Source organism: Thunnus albacares, chromosome 21 (genome assembly GCF_914725855.1).
Source record: "Thunnus albacares chromosome 21, fThuAlb1.1, whole genome shotgun sequence".
Taxonomy (NCBI): domain Eukaryota; kingdom Metazoa; phylum Chordata; class Actinopteri; order Scombriformes; family Scombridae; genus Thunnus; species Thunnus albacares.
Genome location: NC_058126.1, coordinates 1691444 through 1717631, shown reverse-complemented (window position 1 = coordinate 1717631; position 26188 = coordinate 1691444). Strand labels below are relative to the sequence as shown.

Here is a 26188-nt window from a genome sequence, read left to right as displayed (position 1 = left end):
ATGAGCTTGGAGGGCGACATGGTGTTGAACGTACAAACAGCAACTTCACATAAGTGAGACGGCGGTGTGTGTAGGACATGGACAATGGTGTCCTCTGTGATCCTGTTTGGGCAGCATGCAACTTGCAGGGGGTCAAAGGTCAAGGGGCAGATGAGGGATTCAACTAGTCTCTCAAAACACCTGCTGACCACTCTGCTGTTTGGGGATGTGGATGATGGTGGGGACAGTCTGGAGGGAGATGGATGGTTAAACATGTCAGCACCAGCTGGTGGGCGACGACCTTCAGGACTCCAGAACTATAGAAACAAAACTATATTTTAATATTAATGGATTTATTTTAATAACATTATTGATGATTTTATTTGCTGCTAATGTTGAGCTGAAAGTTTATTTAATAAAGGTTATAAATGGAACTCAAGTACAGTATTTTCTTGTTTATAGAACTTTGAGTCCTCATGGTTCTCATGTTCAGAAAATACATTAAACATTAGAGCTGAAATATAGATGTTTCTGTGATCTGCAGGAAGTCATTACATATGACTCTTCACTGGTAGGAGTTTTTTTCCAGGTGGTTTTTCCCAGTTCCTGTAATTTTACAGCAGAAAGAGCAGATAAAACACTACAAATTGTATCACAATTTTTGAGAAAAGCTGCTGCAAAATCAAACATTTTTATGGCTGCAACAATCACAAAAAACCCCAAACTGTGAAACCCTGGAGTGAGCGATCGAGGTGTTTGATTCTCAACAGGGAAACTGTGAGTGTAGCTGGTGTATGGATTGATTGACAGGTGTCTCAGCTAATCATCTTCAGCTGTGACAGTTGTTGCTTCATCGTTCCACCCAGCTGCCTCCACAGTCCGTCGGCCAAATGTAGATTTACTGGCCAAAATCAGCACGAGGTGAGAAACCTGTGAGGGACACCACAACAGACATGAGGTCACATGTGAGGTGAGATAATACAGAGTGTGTGTGTGTGTATGTGTGTGTGTGCGTCAGGTTATATAAGCGTTCAGGTGTTTATTAATCCAGTGGAAACTGAGAAGCTGAGCAGACGACCAGAGTGGAGACTCCTGAGGTGTTACACTGTGTCTATGTGTGTGTGTGTGTGTGTGTGTGTGTGTGTGTGTGTGTGTGTGTGTGTGTGTGTGTCACCCTGCGGAGTCATTTCCTCATGGTGGGAATCATCCTTTATTAAGCGCTCTAATCCTATTTTGACGACTCTGCAGAGTAAAACGATAGCAGGCCAGGAAATTAAACAGACGACTCACAACAGAGAGACAGAGAGAGAGTGTGTGTGTTTGTTCACGTACATCTATCTTTGTGAGGACCAACGTGAGTTTTACACTTTAGTTGTGAGGACATTTACATTTCACATTTACATTTTGGTCCGTCCGCCTTTTTTTAAAATTAAGCCTTGGTTTTAAGGTGAAGGTTAGACGTGTGTTTAGGTTCAGTTTAAGGTAAGGTGCTTTGTGCTCTAATTCAAGTCTTCAAGGTCCACTTAACAAATTTCCACCACATCTAAGGTCCAGTAAGGATGCTTAAGTTCAAGTGTTTTTATTCAGATAGCCCTTTTTATATAGAACAATACATAAGAGAACAAAACATGAAAAAACAACAATAAGACAGTAAACAATAACCATAGGTAGATATGTTTTGTTCAGCTTTTTCATCCTTAACAATTATTTAATTCAACTTTTCATGTGAACCAAGTAAGAGACTGAAAATATACTGCGTTATCCCTGTATTTAACTGATAAGTGCTGCTTGAAAGTTTGTGAACCCTTTAGAATTTTCTCTATTTCTGTGTAAATACGACCTAAAATACGATCAGATTTTTATTTATTTTTTTTATTTATTTTATTTGTTTTTATCCAATTCTATCTTATTTTATCTTATTTCATTACTTTTATCCTATTGTGTCCTTCATTGTTTTATTGTGTTTTTTATCTTGCTGTGCAGCACTTTGGATTTTACACAAGTACTAAAACTGGACAAAAGGAACCCACTTTTAAACAAAGGAGACAGAAACATTTAATTTATTCATTATTGAGGAAAATGATCCAATCTTACATATTTGTTGGAGGCCAAAATATGTAAACCCTTGCTTTCAGTAACTGGTATGACTCCCCTTTACCGCAATAACTTCAACCAAACATTTCCAGTAACTGTTTATCAGCTCTGCACATCGACTTGGAGGAATTTTAGCCCAACAACAGTCCAGAACAGTCTCAACTCAGGGACATTGGTGGGCTTCTCAACATGAACTACATGCTTCAGGTCCTTCCACAGCATTTCTATGAGATTCAGGTCAGAACTTTGACTCGGCCGTTCCAAAACATCATCTTTCTTCTGTTTTTACCGTTCTTTGGTAGAACAACTTGTGTGTTTAGGGTTGTTGTCTTACTGCATGACCCACTTCCTGTTGAGCTTCAGTTCACAGACGGATATCTTGACATTTTCCTGTAGAATCTGCTGGTACGACTCAGAACTCGTAGCTCCATCGATGATTGCAAGCTGTCCTGGTTCAGAGGCAGCAAAGCAGCCTAAATCATGATACTACCACCACCATGTTTCACAGATGGGTTCAGGTTCTTATGCTGGAACGCAGTGTTTGCTCATCGCCAAACATAATGGTCTCATCCATCCACAGAACATTGTTCCAATCACCTTCTGACGTATCCATGAGGTCTTGAGCGAACCGTAGACGGCAGCAATGTTCTGTTTGGAGAGTAGTGGGTTTCTCCTTGCAACTCTGCCATGAACACCATTGATGTTCAATGTTCTCCTGATGGTGGACTCATTAACATCGACTGTAGCCGCTGCAAGAGAGACCTTTAGTTTCCTAGACGTTACCCTGGGGTCCCTTATGGCCTCCTGGACTATTACACACCTGCTCTTGGTGTGATCTTTGTTGTTCCACCACTCCTGGGGAGGGTAGCAATGGTGTTGGACGTCCTCCATTTGTATACGATCTACCTTACAGTCGACTGGTGGAGTCCAAGCTCTTTAGAAATGGTTTTGTAACCTTTTCCAGCCTGGTGAGTATCAGCAACTCTTCTTCTAAGGTCCTCAGAAATCTCCTTTGTTTAAGCCATGACACACTTCCACAAACTTGTGTTGTGAAGCTCAGAGTTTGATAGTGAAGACCCAGATTTCTCTTCTTTAAATAAGACAGGGTCTCCCAGACTCACACTGGATTGTCATCCCGTTGATTGAAACAACTGACTTTAATTTCCCCTTCAAATAAATTGATAATCTTAGGGGTTCACATACTTTTGCCACGTACAAATATGTATCATTGGATATTTTTCCTCAATAAATAAACGAGTGTAAAGTTTTTGTCTCATTTGTTTAACTGATGTCTCTTTATCTAGTTTTAGGACTTGAATGGAAATCTGATCACGTTTTAGGTCGTATTTATGCAGAAATAGAGCAAATTCTAAAGGGTTCATAAACTTTCAAGCAGCACTGTTTATCATCTTCCTTCATCTCTGTGACGGTCGGCTTTTCCCTCCAACTTCTAGTGAAGCCGTTTAGAACAACTTTAAACACTTTTCATCTCTGAAGTGATCGGACAACATGCAGTAAGAATTAGTGTAGAGCTGCAATGATTCATTGAGTTCTGAGTCATTTTTCAATTCTCTGATTGCAGCTTCTCAAATGTGAATATTATCTGGTTTCTTTAGTCTCTATGACAGTAAACTGAGTATCTTTGGGGATGTCATCTCGGGCTTTGGGAAACACTGATCGACATGTTTCACAATCTTCTGACATTTTATGGACCAAACAACTAACCAGTTAATCGAGAAAATGATTCATTCAGTTCTGATCGACCATAAAATCAACGCTCACTTTTTCAATCTGAGCTCCAACATCTGACAACCTTGTTAACAGTGGCAACTCTTAGACGTCACAGCGATGCGTCACTCAAGCGGGCTGAAAATCTGTTCCTGGTCCGAATTAAATTGTTTTTCCTGACCGGAGTCTACCTGTTAAACACCCCTGGACTTTATGCCGATGAGGGTCCTCACAAGAATAGCAGTAGAAATGTGTGTGTGTGTGTTTGGACACATGCTGACCTGCAGCAAATAGTAACAAGAGAGAGAACATGTTTTTGTCTCCATCGTCTTTTGATTTATAACAAATCAATGTGCCAACGCTTGTAAGTGTGTGTGTGAGCAGGAATGTGTTGGCTAGCCTTTCAGCAGCAGGATGATGAATGAGATGAATGAACACAGTCTGTTTCACAGACCTCTTCTCTCTGATCAGTTTGGATATCTTTGGTGCTTTTCTGTCCAGGAGATTTACTGTATATTTGGACCTGATGGTGGCGCTAGAGGAGAGGTCAGAGGGTCATTAAAATCATTAGGTTTCCCCCTCTGGGGATCATGAATATTCACTGTGAATTTCATGAAAATCTGTCCAGTCATTGGTTAATTTGCAGGGTTGATTTCTTATTTAGCCCCATAACAGTATATATCATGAATATTAATCACACAAGTCATATTTTTAATGAATAGTCATTTATTAATTAAAAAACAGGATAAAATTGTATTAACAAAACTGAATTTCGTCTCCATCCCAGTGTTCATCCATGTTCATTTGCACTTCTTTTCCTCTGAAAAGTAAAGACGAACATCACACTTGCTGCATAGCGTGTTGGTTTATCCTTTATCGCAGTGTCCTCTTCCTCTTCACTGGGAAATGTGAGATTTTTCAGCCAGCGATACCTCGTCACAGGGCACGACGGTGTGTTTGTTTGGTTGGGGCTTGATGATAATCACTGGCTGGGAAGTTAGTGGGTTGTTGGGCTTTTTTCGTCAACTTCACTGGCATCTTCATCTGCCTCTTCATCACTCACATCAGTGTTGTCTGATTCCATTTCAAAATCACTCTCCATTTAGGAGCAACAATCACATCCTGCACACTGTATAGAAGACCTGTCTTTGCTGGTTGCATTCAGAAATGGAAAAAGTAAAAACAAATAATAATAAATATGTGTATTAATGATACATATAAGTATTATACTGTATGAGATAACCTGAAGGAATAGATAAGGTGGTGGACCAATTAATCCTGATTCATTTACACATTCCACTAAATTCACACAATACTGTCTAACTGGCCTATTGTGCTCTCTACTTATCATACCTACAGGAGTTCTTCCATCCCCCCAGAACATTTACATCCCCACTTCAGGACCATTCACACCTGTCCCTGAACAATGCAACAACCATCCCTCAAAACATTCAGAACAGTCAGAATCTGTTTCTAACTAATGTAACAGGCAAACAAACAAAGCCCAGAAAAAAGCTCAGGAGCAGTTCAATCTATTTTTTAACTGATAAGATACAGATAGAATAAATACTGCAACCAGAAACAGTTTATTCATTTGTTCAATTCTTGTTTAAACTCAAAATTTTAACAGAGAAAACAAATTTCTATAGTATTTCAGTTTTCCATGTGTTTTCCATACATGCCCCCTTGTCATGTGTAAGGTGCACATGCTTCACCCAGAGATGTAGAATTACAACATAGACATAACAAGCTCAAAATCAAACTTGATGAATGTATTCCACAATCACTAAGTATCTTCATGTTCTAGACATTGTAATAATCACAAAAAAATATTTAAGGCATTTTATTTACTTCTTTCTTGACAAATCCGGTCAAATAAAACAAGGAGATTGACGGAAAGTTTGCAGGTAGTGTGAGTTCATGGCCAGATGGCCGGACCTATAAACACATTTACTATCCAATAGCATTGCAGGGATAAACAATAGGACCCATTGACTATGTAAACGTGGTCTTTAAAAAAAACTTTTTTTAAAGTTAGCTAAAAGTGGTTGTGTTAAGTCCTGCGTTTTATTGTGTATGTTACATTTTGTTCCCACACAGCAAACCAGTTCTTCTCTGGGATAATAGAATTAATGAACAACTACTTTATATGATGTTAGATGTTGTGTTTACACCTTAATCTGCTGAAAACAAGTGGATAAAAATGATAACAATGAAAAATAATTTAGTAATAACCAAATTGAAAATATAAAAGGACCAAGACTAGAACCCTGAGGAACCCCACAAGTCATTACTGACACTGTTAATGGGATGATCATGTTGCTCTGTGTCTGCTGTTTGCTAACATGTTAGCCACAACTACTTTATAAACTGATAATATATCAGATGTTGTGTTTTAAGTTTGTTATGCTGCCAACAAGTGGACAAACTTAAAATGAAATCAGATTAATTTAACTTTAACAGGATAGAAAATATGAAGGACAAAGAAAAGGAGCCCTGAAGATGTGGAAGAAGTCAGCTGTTTGCTAACATGCTAGCCACATGTTAGCCACAACTACTTTAAAAGCTGATAATTTATCTATAATCAAGTAATTCAGCTTTAAAAAATAATTTCATCCCTGAATCTGACCAAACAATCAGCAGACAACCTGCAGAAAACTGTTAAGTTGTTTAAAGAAATCAGTTTTGATGTGATTTTGTAGCAGTAGAGTGATTTTGATTTTGTTTTTTGTATTTTATGTAACATTTGTTATAATCTGCTGTTGATGATGTGCAGTCCTGCCAGCAGCTGTCAGTCTGCCTTTAACAAAAACAAGGCAGTTTGGTGAAAGTTGAGGGTTTTTTTATGACTGTTTCTGTCACTCTCTCTCTCTCTCGGCTCAGTTCCCAAGGAGACTGAGCGAAGGTCACATTTTTCTCTGACCTTCAGTTTTTTTATCCATCAGCATATCACATTGCGTCAGCCTCCATCTGTCTGTCTGTCTTTCTTCATACGGCGCTTTGTTTTTGTCTGACTGTTACAGTTCAGAATTAGATACACCCAAAACGTTATCAAAAACTCATAATTTAACAATGTATATTCATATTTTCATTAATAAACAGATAAAATTAAATACTTTGGTAACAATTTACCTGAAGTCCCCCTATTTAGCATTTATATTCAGCATGCAATCACTTAATAAGTGGTTTAAAGTACATTATAATGTAGTTATAAGCAGATATAAGGACATTTTAAGTGCTTATTAATGTACAATACTGTCTCTTGTAAATACTTCATTAGAGAACCTTTAGAATATGGACGATAGAAGACATGAGGCTTTACTCCTTCACTCAAGGTTACAATTACTAGTTAATAAAACCAATTAAATAAAAAGAGTTCAAGAATTTTAAAATATGAAATATGTATTTAAAGTAACACTGAATGTGTAGATGATACACTTCACATCGTAATGCATTTGGTTTCATTTTAATGCAATATAAACAACAGGCTTGGCACATATGGATGTGTAATACATGAGGAAATGCATACATTGTCTATTTAAAGTATTCTACATGTGTCCAATAGTCTACCACTCATTCCACAGAGCGTCTGCACTGTGTATATATACACACAGTGCAGATGAAAAATTAAATAAATAAATAAATAAAAAGACACTGGCTACTGTACTGACAGCTAGCTAACTTGGCTACAGTGCTTGTAGCAAAGGCAGCCGTTAGAAAAAAAACACCCAACAAACATTGTTTGGATGGTGACTCTAATGAATATCAAGTCTGGTGTTGTGATGTCACAAGGTGTCGTCCTTCTCATGTTCAATAAAGGTCTTCCTGGACTTGACTTCAAAAACACTTCAAACACAGCAGCAGATCCAGATTATTTAGTTAGATTACATCAGTTAAACCCATAAATGACAACAAAAATGAAGGCCGCCTCCGTCCTCTCTCTTCAATATTTAGACTACAAAGTGGAAACAATTACTTTTCTTGAATTGTACAGTTACACTGTGTATTTATATCTTCATTGTGTTTTTGTTGGCTACATTAACTCTTTTACCTTGTCCTTGTTCCGATCCCGTCCATGCTGAGTCCAAGGGAAGGTATTCAGGATCTGTTTGAGAAATGTCTGGAAATATAAAAAGTTTCAAAATGAGTCTGTGGAGACTAATCCTCATGGTCATTGCTGAAATAGTCCAGGACTACATCATTGTTAAGCAATAACAGTTTTGAAATATTACACTGAGGTGTTGAAGTTTTACCTGTTTTCACCCAAAACGTAGTAAGGTAAACGGTTCAAAAGAGCAATTCACATATTGCTGCATGGTGGGTTAATAACATTATGAGTCGACTGATATTCTACCTCGGGGACCTTTAGGTGCAGCAAATGTAGGCACTGGTTTAACTGGGAGGTTCCTGCTGCTGTCATCCTATTCTGCATAGTCATCATCAGGGTCAGTGGTCTCCTCCCTGGGTGCATCTAAATTTAAATGATACTCTCTACGATATAGCATAAAGTGCAGATGTTTAACAAAGGCGTACTAATAAAAGCTGAACAATGCCATCAGTTTAATTTGCTAATTAAAAGCAGGTAATTTAATCACTTCATTCACTGAACAACTGTAAAAATCCTGCAAAACAACAAATTATATGTCGTGTAAATATGACTACATTCTAAATCATTTTCTTCATATCTGTATTTTCAGCGGGAGGTTTATGGGTGCTGTGTGACCCTGGAAGTTTCAACACGTGACGGTCTCTGCTGCATACAGGCGGACTCTGACCTTCACTGTTGCTTTCAGTGCTCTCAGCCTGACCTGCACTGTCCCCGTTCTGAGCCCGACGTTTCTTCTTCAAGTCAAGGTTAAATGAAAAAAAACCTTCTTAACCCTTTTAGATCACATCTTCAGCCATATTATGCACCTATTTAACAATATACAGTATGCCAAAAAATAATATAAAAAATCAATTTCTTTGTATTTTTGTATCAGATCCAATCATGTTTTCTTCCTGTAAAATAAAATATGACTGTGTGCTAACGTAGGCTTGAACCAACCAATAATATCATGACATCCACCCATCAATCAATCTTCAACTTTTAGCAGCACTAAGCTGAGATTCATTATGATGCGCTCACTTTTCAATGTTCAAATCAAAAGTCCTCCCAGCGTTACGTCCCGCCCGTCTGTCCTGTTTCACTCAGTTAGATAATCTCTAAATGCTGTTTCACCCGGACTTTAATGAAGTCTTGAATATTTCCTACAACACGTCAACAAACACAATTAAAAGCAACAAATTACTCGTACTGTTAATTCATGTCACAAAACAGTGAAAGAAAACAGAGATTTGTGCTGTAAACTGAAAGCTAGCTAGTTAATGCTAACTAGCTAGCTACTGTAACAGTGAACAACATGACCATGCTAACTTTAGCTAAACCAGACAGACAGCTACGCTAACCACATGAAAACATTAGTCTATTAAGTGTTGTTTAAGAACATTCATGGAAAAAAAGTTTTTTATGGCATAAAATGTAAAACTCTATAGGTTGCATGAACCGTACACAGGATAGCTAGCTGCTAGCTGCTAGCTAGCTAACTGGAAGAACATAGGCTATATATTTATATAGCTAGCTCAAGGTACAGTACAATCACAACACCTAATGAGGTTTAACAATGCTGTGAAGATTTTACATAACAATGAAAGCAGAAGGCCTGTTATGGAATTAAACTGACTGGCTCCTTCTATCAATCAGCTGATAAAAGGTCTTCATCTGCTGACATTAGCCAGCTAGCTAACCAGCTAGCTTGTTAGTTTTTATTTTTTAAGAAAAACTCATTGAAAATAACTAAACATTAATGATGTGAACAACTGTGGTGATTCTTCCCTCTATATTCTATCTTCTGCTTCTTTCTGCGCTGCTTCCTGCCTCGTCTGTCTGATCATTTTGTCCTTTTTTGACTCATTTTGCAGCTGCAATTCAAAGGGAGCTAGAAACGTAGTCTTTGAGGACAGTGCATAATATCCTGCATGCTGACTGGTTACGTGCATCACGTCATGACAGCAGTGTTTATTCCATCATGATGTCAGTTTGTGTGTTTATTATTGTAATTAAAAGGCTGTTTTAGTTGATGTTGTTACAGTAACAATGATGAATAAACTGATGTTAGTAGCACTAGAAAAGAAAAGCAACACCACACTTACGAAGAAAATAAAACAACCCAAAAAACTTTATCTTGTGGCGCCCCTGTGACATGTTACACCCCCTAGACAACCACCTATATCGCCTATGACACGGGCCGCCACACACACACACACACACACTGAGGCCAGGGTCAGGCTGAGAGTTATCAGTCCTGTTGAGTCTTGGGTGTCGCTGTGGAGGCCAGAACAGGGCCGGAGGATATCACTGTCACTGATATAGAGCGTGTTCATCAGTGTGTGTGTGTGTGTGTGTGTGTGTGTGTGTGTGTGCTCTGTTTCCATTCAGCCTGTTTGCATCTCAGACCTTGACAGCAGAGACATTTCTTCATTTTTCTTCTTCCTCAAAGCTACATTTACTGCTGAAATTTACCTGCTTTTAACCCTTAAAGGCTTCATATTCTGCTTGTTCTGATTGTCTGTTATTTATTTCCTGTCCTGATGTCAGATGTTAAACAAAACCTGAGTTGAACGTATGTAGAAACGCTGCCTTCAACCTGCTCTACCATGTTGTTTTTTTCTACCTCGCTGACAAGCTGACGTCAGCTCATTGTTCCTGCCCATAAACAGCCGTCCGCTCCGTAGCCTTGGTTGCTAAGGTTGTTGCTAAGGTTTTTCCATCTGTTGTTTGCGTCGTCCACCCTCATGCTGATGACAGTAACTCTAAAAAAAGGACATGAAACTGAAGGAGCTCATAACGAGGATTATATTTTTTTGTAAAGCGATGAAACTAGTGATTCAGAAAGCAGAAGTAGAGCAGTGACGATGCTAACTCTGACGACACGACGAGGGACAAGACGATATTCATCTGCAACACATCAGGGAACCTCGTATAAAAGCAAAAATGAACAGGCTACGATGAAAAATATTAATGAATTCCAAAAACAAATCTTTATTTTGTTCAATGACTGAAAAAACTAAATGGTAAAAATGGTTTCTGTGGGTTTATTATGATAAGATTAGATGCATTATTGTTATTTAATATGTAAATCTGCATTATTATATATGAACCTGTTGCTAACGAGCTCAGGTTCTGTATGTAGGAACGTTTGATCCATTTAAGGGTTAAACGCTCAGTTCACTCGAATCACAGACACACATTTTTTATTTTTAGCTCTGATTTTGGCAGATTTGTTTGAGGTTTGCAGATCGGGAGATTTTCTGACCTCGTTACTGAGCTGCAGCCGACTGGAATTTACATTTAGTTTGCGGTGCTGAAAGCTTCCAAAAAATGATGTTTGAAAAGCTCAGCAAGAGTGAATCTATCCAGGAATAATGTCCCTGACTGCTACACATTCATTTACAGTTACACCACTTACACACATCCTCTATATATGTGTGTGGGTGTGCGTGGATTACATATATTTGATGTTTTACTGAGTGAGAACAAGGTCAGCCACCGATGGGAGCGGGAAGTATCGGATGGGGAGATGATTTAAGGAGGCTGGGAGATGAGTTTTCAATTCACAGCAGCAGTTGGGGAGTAACAGCAGTAAATATGCAGATATGACAGCAGGATTCCCCTCCGGACCCGCAGGAGAAGAAACATGGCCGACTGAACAGGAACCAGCCGATCCAGCCTGTAACCTCAGGAGACCACGAACATGAAACGAAAAAACTGAGAACAATCAGCAGGTTGTACAGAAGCTGACGGATGTCCTTCCACAACAACACGCTGACGACTTCATCTACAGTCTTCAGATGTAAAGTTTGTCCCTGCTTTGGTGGCATCAGAGGTCACGGGGTCATCCGAACCTAAAGCCTTCATCCTCTGGGTTCATTTGAATCAGATGATGGCACCAGAGGAAAGGTCAGGAGGTCACGAAAATCAGCATGATTCATCTTCTGAGGACCACAAATATGAAGGAGTGAATATATCTGATCATTTGTTGTCTTGTTGTGGCCCAAAAAATCCAAAACATCCCTGAACTGCTAAAAAACTTCATGTTAGAAGTTTGTACGGAGTCCCTGAAGTGCCAAAAGATACATTAAAAAAAAAAAAAAATTGTGCAAGATCAAGAACAACATCAAATTTGCCAACAAAATTATTATCTAGATGCACAAGTTTTCCTGTTCACACAAGACAGTTTACACACTCACACGTTAATAATGTGCCTGAACAGGATCATGCAAAAGATAATGTGCAAAAAAAAAAAAAAAAAAAAAAAAACGTTGTTCACCGTAGTTACAACATACTCGGCCGCCATTCCCAGTTTGTAAAAAAGTGGTCCCTCCCTGTGTGAGTGCATAAGTGTGTTCACACTGAGAAGTATGGAAAAATGCACCGTGAGTAGCCGGATGGTGCACTCAAAACGATCAAAAAGCTGAGTGTGGAACTATGGACGCTTCTCGCCCTCAATAGTCGCCATCTTGGCTACGTAGCGGAAGGGGAGGGACCACTTTTCAAACTGGAAATGGCGGCCGAGTACGTTGTAACTACGGTGAACATCGCCGCGTTATACAAATGTAAGTTATTCATGTGTTTTTTTAGCACTAAGCACCACTGTACTGTTGTCAGATATAAGCCGTCGGTATGTTTTTTGGGTTAATTTAGCAGTCTGTAACGATTTGGTAGCGCGAACAGTGACACAAATGCTAATGCTAGCTGATGCTAATTTGCGATCGTCATTTCCGGTAAGTGCAAAAACGGCTGTGTTTGTTTTGAGACAACACAAAATTTGCCCATTACGCCAGTAATATATAGTGTACACAGTGTACTACATGAAAGTGTACTAACAGAAGTACGTGATTTGAGACACAACTTTGGAGTTTTTCTGTTGAACATTAGCTAGCTAGCTAACATTACCCGAGGTTGGCTAAGGAAATCTTAAATTGTAATTTGAGACACGGCTTAAGATTTCTCGTTATATAATAATTGTTAACACAATAATAATAGATCATTTGTACAAACTGCATAGTAATTTGTCTAAACAAGATAATTGTGTGAGAAAGAAGGTGATGGTGGAGAAAATCATCACCATCATCGCCAGGTTTAATTCCTCGGTGAATCCATCAGAAAATAAACCGTCAGTTGTTGAGAAATGTTGCTGGTCGCCTTTAAACTCCGCCTCCTGCAGGTCAACATGGCGGCGGTTGGTTTCAGTAGGAACAGCTGAAGTCCTGGATCAGACTGAACCACGCTGACCCTGCTGATGACTAACAATGTCCTCGACCTCCACGCCGCTGTGGGCGCCTGTGCACTCTGTGCTACGGGTGTATTTGTCCTCCTGCTCGTTTCGCTGTGTAACGACGGCGACTAATCTAACGTGCATAACCTTTCAGTGTCGAGGCAGCCGGCCTGGTGAAAAGCCAATTAGGACATTATTATCCCTCATGATGCCTCGCCAGTGGAAAGTTTCCCTGTGGGTTCTGCGGTGTGCATCACTGAGCAGAGAGGAGGAGGAGGAGGACGGATGTTTTCCTTTGACAAAAAAAAAGTCTGGTGATTCTGCAAGTTTCATGTTGGAATGAAAATTACTTCCTACAGAGCTGCACAGATGCTGACTGACTTAGAGTGAATGGAAAGGTTGTAACTGTGATGGTCGGCCTGCTGCACTGCTTCTCTAACTGCCCCCCCCCATCATCACACAGTATACTGGTTTAAAATGAAGCATTAATTGAGTAGAAATTAGTATCAGAGAGACTTCAGGTGAGTGTTAGTTGATTCTGTGAAGTGAGTTTGCTGCTCGTTTTCTCTGAAAACACTTAAAATGTTTTATGACAAAGTGTGAAACTGAGATCAAATCTTATACACACAAGTTAATTATTGTGTAAACAACATAGTAGCTCATATAAATGACACTATTATAATTTGTGCAAAGATAAAATAACATCTACAATATAAGATATATCTATCTATATCTATCTCATGTCTGTGCACGAAGGTGATCACATGTATGAAGATCATTTGTATCAACAGTAACTTGTGTGAGTTTGAATCAGAAACAGGTTTATTGTTTAGTAGATTTGCATATTGAAGGAATTTTTCTCTGTTATGGTGCATATCGATCAAAATATTCACAAGAATCAAGTAATCAATGAATATATAATAGAAATTTACAATAAAATATATGTAAGTGAAAACAGCTGTTATAAGTTTAAATAGAAGAGAATGAAATGTTCATAGTATAAACAGCGATGTGCAGATAATAATAATAATAATAATAATAATAGAACATTAATGTTAGTTGTGATGATTCATATAAGATTGTAAGAGTTTCCGTTACTATAACGTGTAGTCTGAGTTTGTGTCTGATGATCAGCTGCAGGCAGAAGAAAGAATCCAACAAACTCATGAACATAATTCACTTTGACTGATTATCATCATCTGACATCTTTGTCTGCTGTAAATATTGATCATCTTCGTTCTGTTCAGAGATCCGTAGTCGGATCTCTGAACGTGTGTCGTTGCTTCACTTTTTCTCTGAGCTGAGTGATCGAAACACTGCTCAGATTCACCGCAGCAGATTCGCAGCTCAATCCAGCGGTATGTTCAGTTCAGACTGTCGAACATTCATTCATCATGATTGTTTCTGTAGTGTTCATGGTCTCTACTGCTAAAAGCTTCCGATTCGTTTGTACCTATATTGATCGTCTCTATTATAAAGCGACTGATGATGATTCTGTGCAGCTATAAACTCATCTAACTACCTCGGCAGCAGGAATAATGAGCCTGAGGAAGCTGTGATGTCAAACACATAATTATTAAATATGAGATGAAGATGATCTAGAGACTATTTGACCTCCATATTGTACTCGACATGTAGTTTTACTGTCTGAACGACTTCATTCAGCTTCAGTTTTATTACAGGAGGAAGTTCATTCATCAGGCTGCAGCCTCGCTGTAACTTTCTCAACAATCATCTGTTACTTTGTTGGACTTTGACGTAAGCAGGCGACGGTTTCAGAGACTCACTGGGAACAAGCAGGATGTGCTGCAGCACTTTGTATCAGCTAAGAGGCAACAATACTTTGTTTTACTGAGTACAGAAGCTGTCGGACCACTGAAGGTCTGAACTGTGAGGGTCACTGCACATTTAAAGAGACATAGTGCTGCTTTTACTCATGTAGTTCATATTCCTGCAGATCCTTTTCTTCCTCCGTCAGTTTTTAGATTTCTTGGCATTTCTGTGAAAATCAACTTTCAGAGATCTGGAACCTCCTGAGAGAGAAGAGATGAGTATCAGCAGGAGTGTAAACCTGCAGCAGTCACAGTGTGTCACATTTAGCAGGATAATGTAAATCATTTCTAACATGACGGCGGTGAGAAGAGGCCTCGCTGTAACAGGCTGGACCGATCAGCTGCTTCGCTTCGTGCACGTCGTCCTACAAGAGATGAAAAGCGAAGAAGAGCGAAACAGATAATCAGATAAAAGCTGACGGATGACAAACAGTGAGCGAGGTCAAAGCCGCCGCCGCCACCGCCGTGCGAACGGCAGCTGATAAAATGTATTTTAGGAGGCGATGAGGACACTGATAGCGAGGGCGTTCCTCACTCAGAGGGGCTGATGGGAAACAAATGACAGCAGTTAATCAGACTGAGGACAGATCTCTGCTACACACAGATGATATTTGGCCTTCCTGAAGTCATGTAATCCATTCGCTACGCTGTCTTCTGTCTCACTGAACAGCTGAGCTGCACTGAAGGAGTAAAATATTGACATCAAATCTGTCCTGTGATGTGTCTGTTTGGCTGTAAATCACTTCAGAGACTGTTTATGAATAAAAAGACTCTTCTGAACTGTAAACCAGCCTGTTTGTAAAGACGTGAAGCCTCAGAGGAGACGTCAGCAGATAGATGGAACCCAGTTTCTCACCTTCTCTCTTGTGCACGTTAGTTTTACACATTTCCAGATCATGTTTGTGTGCACGACAGGTTTTTCTAAATACTAGGTATACACAGATATGTTGCGTGTGCAGTATGGTGCTTCTTTTCATGCACATTTGGTAGTTTTAGATACTTTTCTTGCGTTTTTCCAGATCATGTTTGTGTGCACATCAGGTAACTCTGCATGGTTTGTTGTGCACTATAAGTTTTTCTAGATACTTTCTCATATGCACAAGGTAGTTCCTCATATTTGTTTTGCACACTCAAATAAGTTGTTCTTTTTATTTACTTTTCACCATCAAACAGGAGCAGAAATCCTTCATATTTCACCTGCACATTATGTAGTTATGTAGTTTTACATGTTCTTTGTGTGGACCAGGTGGTCATTAAGTGAACACAGATATGTTGCGTGTGCAGTACATGAACGTTGGGTAGTTTTAGATACTTTTCATGCAGATATAATTCCAGATATTTTTTTAGGTGTTTCCAGGTAATTCTTCGTTTTGGTCTGTATAAAGAAGCATAAAGCTTCTCCACCAGGACAGAAGTAATAAACATCACACTCTGCTGCGGAGGTGAGATGATTAATGGGCCTGTTGAAGGATTGATGTGCAGAACATTGGGTGAGTTTTCTGATGAAGGCAGCAGACTCTGACTGGCTGTGACTCAGTGGAAACACTGATCTGTAGGCTGAACCCTGCAGGAGATAAGAACTCACAGCAGAAACACTCATTAATGTTGCAGTCGAGCGTTTAAAACACAGAATGTGTTTTTCATGAAAGTCTGTAAATCAGTCTGAGGGTTCGGAGGCCTCGGCCTCTCATGAGGGCCAAACCGCCGACCTCAGCTGCGATCCTGCCGCCCGCGATGGCTTTCTGCGGTTTGCAGGAAACTCGGGTTAACCCCATTTACATTTTATGCCACGATTAAAAATCTTCTGAGGGTATCCAGCTCTACATCATGTTACATTCCCATTCTACAGCTGGTAATTACAGCTCTCACTGTGTGCAAGAACGCCAGCGTTTCAATTTGAATATAGTGCAACAAAACAGATGAAACACTCGTACGTGCATGTACGCACACACACACACACACTCCGAGTGTGTGTCCAGTATCACATGAACTCATAGTTTCCTGCTCGGCAGCCATTATGTTATTAAGCTCTTACAGTCTAAAGATAAACCTGTTTCCACTGTTTGACATGTCAGCGCTGAGTCACAGAGTGCAGCTTCACGTCTCCTCCGGCGGCCATGTTGGACGTCTTTGATCTGCACAAATCAACTGTGAGGTTTGTCACCAGAGGAGGAAAATACATCATGTTACTGAAGTTTTGTCCAGGTCAGAGGTTCTACCAGCTCAGCAGAGGTTTTTGTCAAATTTAACAGGAAAATGTGTAAAAAAAACCAAACATCAAAATATCCCAAAAACACCCAACTAGTGTTCAAAAACTCCACGTTTGAGACTTTCTTAAAGTTGTAGCTGACAGATTGAACTTGAGTCATGATCTCAGTAGGGGTGTGCCTGAATACAAATACATTATTCGGCAAAGCACAAGTAATAGTGGGTTTTAAACGAATATTTGTTTCATACAAATATTATATCATAAAGTTATTTGTTGGGGGTGTTCCCCAGAGATAAAGCTGAGCTCCCAAAGAGACTCTCCATCACCTGTTGTTCCTCTTCTCCTCTCTACAAAGTTAGGTTGTAAAAAAATAGGCAATAAATGAAAAGTGCAAAGTAATAATCACCTTTGAAGTTCTTCTACATGTTACATGCTGTGCTGTCTGTGTGTTATGTGTTATGTGACCTCCTTTATAAGGTAGTTTATTCATGAACACTTTAATTTTCTCAAATTAGAAGTGTCATAAAAAACAAAAACAGGATTTTTAAGCCTCTTTCCACTTTTATTTGAATACAAATACAGATACTGGGCTCTCTGCACATCCTGGAGAACTGAAAATACTCAAATATTGTCTTTAATCACTTTCCGTTCATTTATCTCACTTCGTTTGAGGCTGACATTAGAGACGGGTCTTTACTTCTCATTTCCACTTTAATATTCATATTTTGGTTTGAAGCCTGTTTTCTGATCATTATTATGTTTATTTATCTGTAAATATCATAATCACCAATCTGTTGAAAACTCTTCCTCTTCTTCTCTGACACAAATACTGATTTCATTTCAAAGAACCAAAATGTTACTATAACGGTTAAAATATTAGATTCAATTCATTTCAGTCATTTTCAAAAGTTTCTACATTTAAAAAAAAATCATAGTTGAGCTTCTGTCAATGAAATCCAAACATTTCATATTTTTCTCTTGTTTCCCTCTGCTTGTCGTCTATCAGGTCACGTTTTATTGAACGGTGCACTAATAAGACATAAGTTTAGTTTATTATACAGTAAACAAACACAGTTATACCCTAATTAGACCTAATTACTATTACAGTTAGCTCAGCATGAGTCTCATTCTAGTAGAGAATTAAGTAAAAAATATTTTGCTGCTGAGTTATAAATCAAAGCAGACACAGCTGTTTATTTAACCTGCGTACTAATAGATGCAAATCTGTGCATCAGTTAACCATTTTCACCTATTAATTCTATTTACCATTAACGAGAGATCCAGTTACAACAACACAGCTTTAATTAGAGTCAGATATGTGATTCCACTTCAGTAACAGTTCGGTTCTGTTGTCATGTGTTGAATTATCCTCTAATAAAGTCTAATAAGGGTCCAACAGTGAGAAATAAAGATCCAGTGTCCTGTTACTGGGGTCGATAGTGACCTGGTATTATATGGTCTGATATTTTAACTGGTATTAGACTCCATATTACTGGTTTGGGAGCAGAGCGGCTCAGTGTTACTACCTACAAACTCCATGTGACTCTGGAGAACATCCAGATGTGACCTGATGTGGTTTGACTTCAGTTTTCTTCTAACGAGCAACAAATGACCTTGTAAGAAAGTGAAACTATGTTAAATAAAAGCCAAATTAAAAAATGTCCTCCGAGCTGTCAGTGTTTAGACTATTATAAAGTATATAATTGATATAATATGGTGTAATATAAATTACATGTAATTACAGGCTGTGGTGTCTAATTAAACTATGGTAGGCCCATACTGGCAGCATTAACTGTGGTGTCTAATTACAGCGTAGTAAGAATAGAGCATCTGTGCAGCATATTTAGATGTGATATTGTTGTATTTCATTTCTAATTAGACTTTTAAATCAGCGTATTAGGATCCTATCTGGTCTCTAATTACAGTGTAATTTGGTATAATAGTGTCTAGTAAAGCATCATACGTGGTTTATAATTACAGCCTAATTTAGATGTACAGCGTCTAATTAGAGTATAAACTAAATGTTTGTTTACTGTCTAATAAAGAACATATTATTTATAGATTTTGTCTAATTTGATAAAAATAGAGCTTATTATGTTTTATTAGAGCACGTTAATTAAAGTGCTCGACTGCGTTAACGTTGTTTTTTTAAATGGAAAAACTATTTAAAGTAAATTAATTTCTGAATATCTCATGTGAGACGTTCATCCAGCCTTTATTTGTTCAAGATTATTTGAATCTTGGTTTTTATTTGGGGATTGATAGAACAGATTTGAGGCACATCTGCAGGGTTTTTACCTTGTTTCTGCTGTTTCCAGTCTGCATGAACCCTTCAGGTCAAACTGACTTTTGCAGGATTTGTTTTCCAGTTCGGTTTAATAAGCTCAGCAGCAGGAACGAGAACAGTTTGGGTTGTGAATTCAGACTGTATTAAGCTTTAACTCAGGGAATCTATGATCTAATTACTATGATCGTATTACCAACGGGTCGTTTTTTTGTGATAGTTTCCCAGGCAGCGCCGTCAGATTCCCGTTGGCTGGACGTCGGAGGGGAAATGACTCCTGCTGTCACACCCTCTCTCCGGTAAGCTAACCGTCACTGGACGGGCCTTTCACAGCGCTGCTATCGCACACAGGGAAATGCAGTCATTTGTGATAATTGCCCTCAGTGATTTTATTCCTGTGCAAATCGCCCATGTCGGTAATTTGTCAAGAAAAACTTCCGTGTTAAATTACGCAGAGTGCTTTCATTCCCTGAGCCAGATCTGATCTCTCTCTCTCCACTTACTGCAGACTCCTGTGAAACTCTGCACAACATTTAATATCCAACAGAAAACTAATCATTTATTTATTTACATCTTTATGTTTATGAGACGTGCAGGAGGTGGTGAGTATTTGGTGAACGTACTCACGCCATTATTTTATCTGTTTTATTGAGCTTTTATGTCTGAGTAGCATCAGTTGTAAATAATGCTAACGTAAAGAAGTTATTAAAGTTCTGATGTTCTGCCTTTAAAACAGGGAAAATAGTGAGTTTTCACTTGTTTGTATTGAGTTATAATTTTGTACAGTACAACCAAATTCACATATTTTCTCAGTATGGATACACTCAGGACCGCAGTTTCCACAACTAAGTTACTCTGTGGTTTCTAAATAGCGTAAATTATATAGATAGATAGATTACATAGCCACGTCATGATTGAGCTGATGTTTTAAAAAGATTCTGATCTGTTTCTCTTCAGTAAATTACTGCTTTTAGCAAGAAAACGTGTTTTGTTCAAATGGATTACGGGACTTAGTTATATCTTCAGTTATGAAGGTGAGTAATGTTAACGTAATTTAAACATTCACCAACATTGTTCCTTTAACTTTAGTGACCACAGACAAATGAGTCTTGGTGGCTTTCAGTTTGAATCTTTCATGTAACATTAAACTCGTGTTATTTCGTGTCTGGACAGTTTTGAACAAAGACGAGCAGTCAGAGGACATCAGCGTGAGAGATCGTCAGCGTGAGAGATCGTCGCTACGAGTCGATGAACTGTGATTGTTGCTCAGAGTCAGTCGTGTTGGTGAACATCAGTCACTTTGAGTTTTGGCAGCTCTTCTAATCACTGAGTGTAAACAGCCATAGTGACCCGACGTTAACGCTGTAAATCAGCGTTGGTGCTACACTGAGTGACTAGCTAACGTCGCAGCTAGCTAATGTTGCTAACGGTTATCTAAAACACTAAGGGAATTATCCAAAAGGAAAAATGCAGTAAATATTAACAATATGTACAGAATTAACTGTGAAGAGTGAAATAACTACAGTGGAGGTTACGTTACTGTAGAGTTGACAGCAGGTTGACTGGAAGTAAACAGACGCAGTTCGTAAGACAGATACACGTCTGTCTTAGTGGAGAGAAAATGACGGAAACACTCTAAATATATATTTCTAAATATTTGGAGACCAGTTCCACTCCACTACATGTCAGAGGGAAATATTGTACTTTCTACTCCACTACATTTATTTGACAGCTTTAGTTACTTTTCAGATGAAGATTTGACACAATGGATAATATAACAAGCTTTTAAAATACAACACATTGTTAAAGATGAAACCAGTGGTTTCCAACCTTTTTGTCTTTTGACGTCTTACAAAAAGCAGTGTGTAGTCGGGGTCACATTTCACATGTCTATGAGTTGTTAACAGCTCCACCAAATAGTGATTTTTCTCTCTAAACTTCTCACATGCTTTCATTTCAATAAATGTTCAAATGATCCAATATTTCAGCAAAAATCAAAGATTAGAGAAAAAGTCCAAAAACTGAAAACAGATTTGTGTATCAGAACTTTGTTTTTTCTTCTTTCCTCTCCCATTAATCATCTCACCACCCCTCAGATTTATCTGCTGACCCTTTGGAGGGCCCCGACCCCTAGGTTGGGAACCACTGGACTAAACTAGCTAACTGTATATAAAGTAGTGTAAACTAGCTCCACCTCCAGCAGCTACAACAGTTAAACGCTGTTAAATAAGTAAAAAGTCGTTGAAGTTCAATTAGTGAGAAGCTTAATTCAGATCCTGTAAACAATTAGTCAGTTTGTATTTTTTCAGTGTTTCCTGAATGTGACATCGAGTCCAAAAATGCGTCGCCTCCTCAAACAGTCGAGCATCAAACGGCGGCGGACCTTGCTGGCGGGGAAACACCCGGCTGTGGTCTACTGCGGCCTTTCATCTGCACTCACGCTCTTTACATTTCAATTGCTATACTTACGAGGACCCATATTGGTGTAATGCATTCCCCAGCATCTAACTTTAACCCTACCAGTCACTGACAGGCCTCCTGGACCATAATGTGAGTCCCAGCTGTCCAACAACCGATCGCTGTGTTAAACTGTCCTCGCGGCGCTGGCGGGAAACTCGTCGGTCCTCACAGAAATAGAAGAGCTGCTGCTGAGGCGGTTTGGTGTCATCTGCTAGTCATTTTACTGTCCTCCTGTCATTAACACTGACTTCTATTTATACTGCACACACACACACTCATGTTCAGACACACAGACAGGAAGTTTTATTTATTTCAGAGCTTAAAAGATAAAAGATGGATGTGTGGGTGTGAAAACTACATACTGTCACATGTTAACGTGTGTTTTTTTGTCTGTTTATACGTAAAACTTTACTGACATGTTTATTCTGTACATTGTGTGGAATGTTTTTGTTGGTGATCTTATGAACACATATTTAATTATGGATAGGCATTTAACACTAAGTGCTGTCAGCCCCGTGTAGGCAGATCGCTCCATCTTCAGCCGCCCCTGTTGGTCCGCTGTCGGCACGCCGCTCAGGATGAAACATGACGATTTAATGGAGATTTAACGAGCAACTCGCAGGTCGGAGACTCCAGTGATTCAATGTGTAGGAAAATGCTGTAGGAACTAGATTTTCATAAAAAAAATATTCTTACTACAGTGACTTCTGCATTTAAAAAAGCCAAATTAGAGGCAACATAAAAAGGCAGAGTGGTCACGTTGAACAATAATATTGATATTGATGCTGAGGGACTGTAAATGTTGGTTCATATGCATATGATGGATCACAGCCTTATAATTATGAGCCTGATAGGCGTCCAAGAGACCAGGAACAGACTGGGATCAGGAGGAATAACGGTCAGAGGAGACCAGTGGAGGACTGGGCAGGTGTCTTGTTGTTGACGTTAGCTTATAGTTACATGTATATAGCTGTATAGGCACTAACGAAATTTTACGTTGTCTTCACATCACAGCATCTTAAAGTCTTCTATCGTGTATCAGGCTTTAACGAAACCAGTATTGATCCGTCTGTTACCAGCAGGAGTATTGATACTTAACCGTAACAGAAACTAATGTACAGATATCAGCTTCTATCAGTCGTATCTCGCTGTGTGTAATAACGACAGGCTAACGTTTACAGTGTGCTACTGTTACTGCAGGAGATTTATAGAAGTTATCATTATAACAACTCAATGTTTGGATGTGTTCAAATGTTTTATGCATTCAGAGCAGATTCATAATTATCAAACAGGTGCTGCATTACTGGCCAGACCTGCAGACAGCAGCAGCTGATACTAATAATAAACATATATGAATAAAAACTATTGGTGCATTGAGTCAAATAAAACATATAATACAAATATAAACCACAGTTTAATCCCACCATCAAACTGATCAGTAAGTGTTTTAACAGCAGGCAACTATCAATTTAATTCAATTAATTAATTAATTACAGTCAGTTCTAGTTGACATCGTCTGTTGTGTGTCGCTTTGTATTTAGTATTTTGTATAATGTGTTCTGTGTGTTGTTGTGCTGTTGTATGTTTTGTTTGTGGGGGACTCTGGTGCAGTTCATCATTTATGGTAAAAACTATAAACTGTCCCAATCAATAAATATAATAATTTACCCTTTTAAAACAACTAGAAAGCAGAGAGCTGAACAATCCTTCATTAACTGTTTCAAAATGTTCAATTTGTGTTCAATCAGAGACAGAAAATCATGAGAACGGTTTTGTTTTGCTTTTTTGATTTGTTCATTTAATAGCCATGAGTAAATAGTGCAAATGTTCCAAAACATCCCATCACTACGTTTCCCCAGAATTTCATATAAATCTGTTCCCACGTTCCCAAACAACAAAACAAATGAGTCAGTCTGAGAATATAACCTCAAACTGAGAACCACGACGTCTGTGCTGCTTTCACACTAAATCCACACCCAGCAGTTACAGAACAACATTATCATTCATGTGGAGTCGTGTTTCTGTCCACCTGGTGAATATGAGTCCAATATTCACTCTCTTTTAGCTCTGTTTTTACTCTCTACCAACTCCTGAGGGAAATATCTGACTCTTTAGCTGCTAAATGCTCCACTATGTTCACCAGCTAGTCTACAGCTAACTGTGTCTGTTTGGTGCTGAGCAGGTAGTGAAAACGACGCTATGAGACGCTGAGAGTGAACCAGAACAGTAAAAGTTGCAGCCGGACAGATAAACAATGAGCTGAAACTCACTATAAAGCTCCGTAAAGCCGAGAGGAGCTGCAGAGTCGCTGATAATTCTCTGTAGGAGATTTGAAGCTCTGTGATTGGACGTTTCTTACCTAAATGCATCTTGGGAGTCATAGTTGACTTCTTCAGTTTGGTGCTTTTTTTTAACGAAGAACCAGATGTTTTACTTCACTTCATCTTTGGTGCTGATGATTCAACCAGGAAAGTTTCAAGTCGATCCAAGATTTTAAAAAAACCTCCAACTGTCACCTAAAAACTGACGAAGATGAAATAAATTTGACTTTCACTGTAGGAACCACTGGCGCCTGAAATTACTCCTTCACACATCTCTGCTGACATGTGCATCTCTTGTCTATATTTGTGGAAACAGAAGCATGTGTGTTCAATTACACAGACAAGTGACAGACCTCTAAAACTGTCCTGTCAAAAACTTGTGATGTTCTGCAGAATAAAAGCAAACGAATGAATTTATTTTGTGTCATTGTTGAAGTTGTTGAAGTTGTTGATTCTTTGCAGACAACAAGCCAAACGTTTGCTGTTTTTTTAGTGTGTTTGTGAGATTCTGTCTGAGTCTTTGCATTTGAACTGAAGTGTGTGTGTGTTTGTGTGCCACGTCCTTGTATGACATCAGACGTGTTCATGACAGCACGGAGTCTCCCCAAAAACCAGAGCGGAGCAGCAGATACCAGACCAAAGAGAACCCAGACCACACACACACACACACACACACACACACACACACACACTTTCCTCCCCTTCATCCTCAAAATAAACGTCGTTTATGTTCGTGTCTCCTCAAAAAAACAGCACAAACCTCACTGCATTACCTCATCAATGCAGATCCACTTCTGCTCACGAGACGCCACAACACACGTTATAGCGAGCTTTAAAAAGCAGAGTATGAATGATGCCGGACGCTGCTGTCGGGGTGGAGAGCGATCTGGCTTTCTGTTGAAGCCGTGAGTCATCTGAGGAGCTCTGTGGAAAAAGTCTGTGAGGGGAGATTTTAAAATATAAAACCATAAACTTTAGAGTTAGTTCACATTAGATCTCACACAGTTTCTGCAGAAGTAGAGCTGCAGCTAACGATTATTTTCATTATTGGTTAATCTGCATTATCTAAATCAGACCTGCCAACCTGAATGCATTTTGTGCAGCAGACACACATTTTGAGATCAAAGTAGGTATGAGTTGTTAGCGTAAGTTTCTTTGTTGGAAACATTTGGGATAATGTAAATACACAACTCAACAACATATATAACATAGGTCTAGTTGTTTTTAGACATTTTAATGTGGAATAATTACATATTATAGCTTTAAGTAATGGATAAAAAATACAGCTGAGCCAATTGAAACATTAAGCTGATGGTTTACCTCGTATAATGACTTCTGTGTGGATCTAGAAGTTGCTGCAGGAAGCCTCCCAAATCGGTAAAGGCCCATGTATTTCTGTTTCACCTGTCATGCTCTCAGATATGTCCGCTTGCTTGTGAGATTATATTGACTGGAAAGTCCTAATTTTTCTGAACCAAATGAGCTGTAGCACTAGCAGGTTTGATATACATACATACAGGCGTTCCAACCACGACTGCGTGTGATTCAGTAACGTTAGCTAACAGTGTAGCTAACAGGTTGTCAACTTCGGGGCAACATAACGTGTTGCTGTCTGTTGCTGAAGTGCTGACAGACGTTTTTATTATTTTTAACTTTATCAGTGTGCAGGGCTGGGTCACAGTAGTCAGCAGTAAGTTTAGGGAAGGCTCAGTCTTCTCTAGCCTACGTTACCTGCCTCCCCTGGTTAAACCACAGACGTATAAGAGCTAGATAGGGCACCGCCGCTCAGCCTTGTAGCCAATTTTTCCCAGTGGCCACTTGCGGCATTGCAGCGCAAAATCCCCCTGCGGCCCAAAAAGGATTTTCCCCGTAGACCACCATTGTAAAAGAGACGCCTGTAAAACTGTTGACAGCACCCCTCCAACTGCAAACATCAATTATGACTCTTTCTATTATGAACTTTT

General features: G+C 39.0%; 3 long non-coding RNA genes across 12 annotated transcripts in view; 1 reads left to right on the top strand and 2 right to left on the bottom strand.

The window, feature by feature from the left end:
- Positions 1-3731: 3731 nt before the first annotated feature.
- On the bottom strand, positions 3732-26129 carry LOC122972293. The gene is made up of 6 exons (XR_006399702.1): positions 25545-26129; positions 24878-25161; positions 8930-10112; positions 8156-8643; positions 7853-7921; positions 3732-4952 (listed from the first exon to the last, which is right to left on the bottom strand). It is a non-coding gene; the product is annotated as an uncharacterized LOC122972293 (long non-coding RNA).
- Positions 14099-19533, bottom strand: LOC122972296. The gene is made up of 3 exons (XR_006399705.1): positions 19458-19533; positions 15244-15315; positions 14099-15151 (listed from the first exon to the last, which is right to left on the bottom strand). It is a non-coding gene; the product is annotated as an uncharacterized LOC122972296 (long non-coding RNA).
- The window catches only part of LOC122972290, a 49133-nt gene continuing 42600 nt past the window's right edge, over positions 19656-26188 (top strand). For 5 of the 10 annotated variants that reach the window (XR_006399692.1, XR_006399691.1, XR_006399693.1 and 2 more), the window contains exon 1: positions 19656-19742. This is a non-coding gene — a long non-coding RNA (uncharacterized LOC122972290). The other 5 variants (XR_006399697.1, XR_006399695.1, XR_006399699.1 and 2 more) reach the window with 5 other exon arrangements.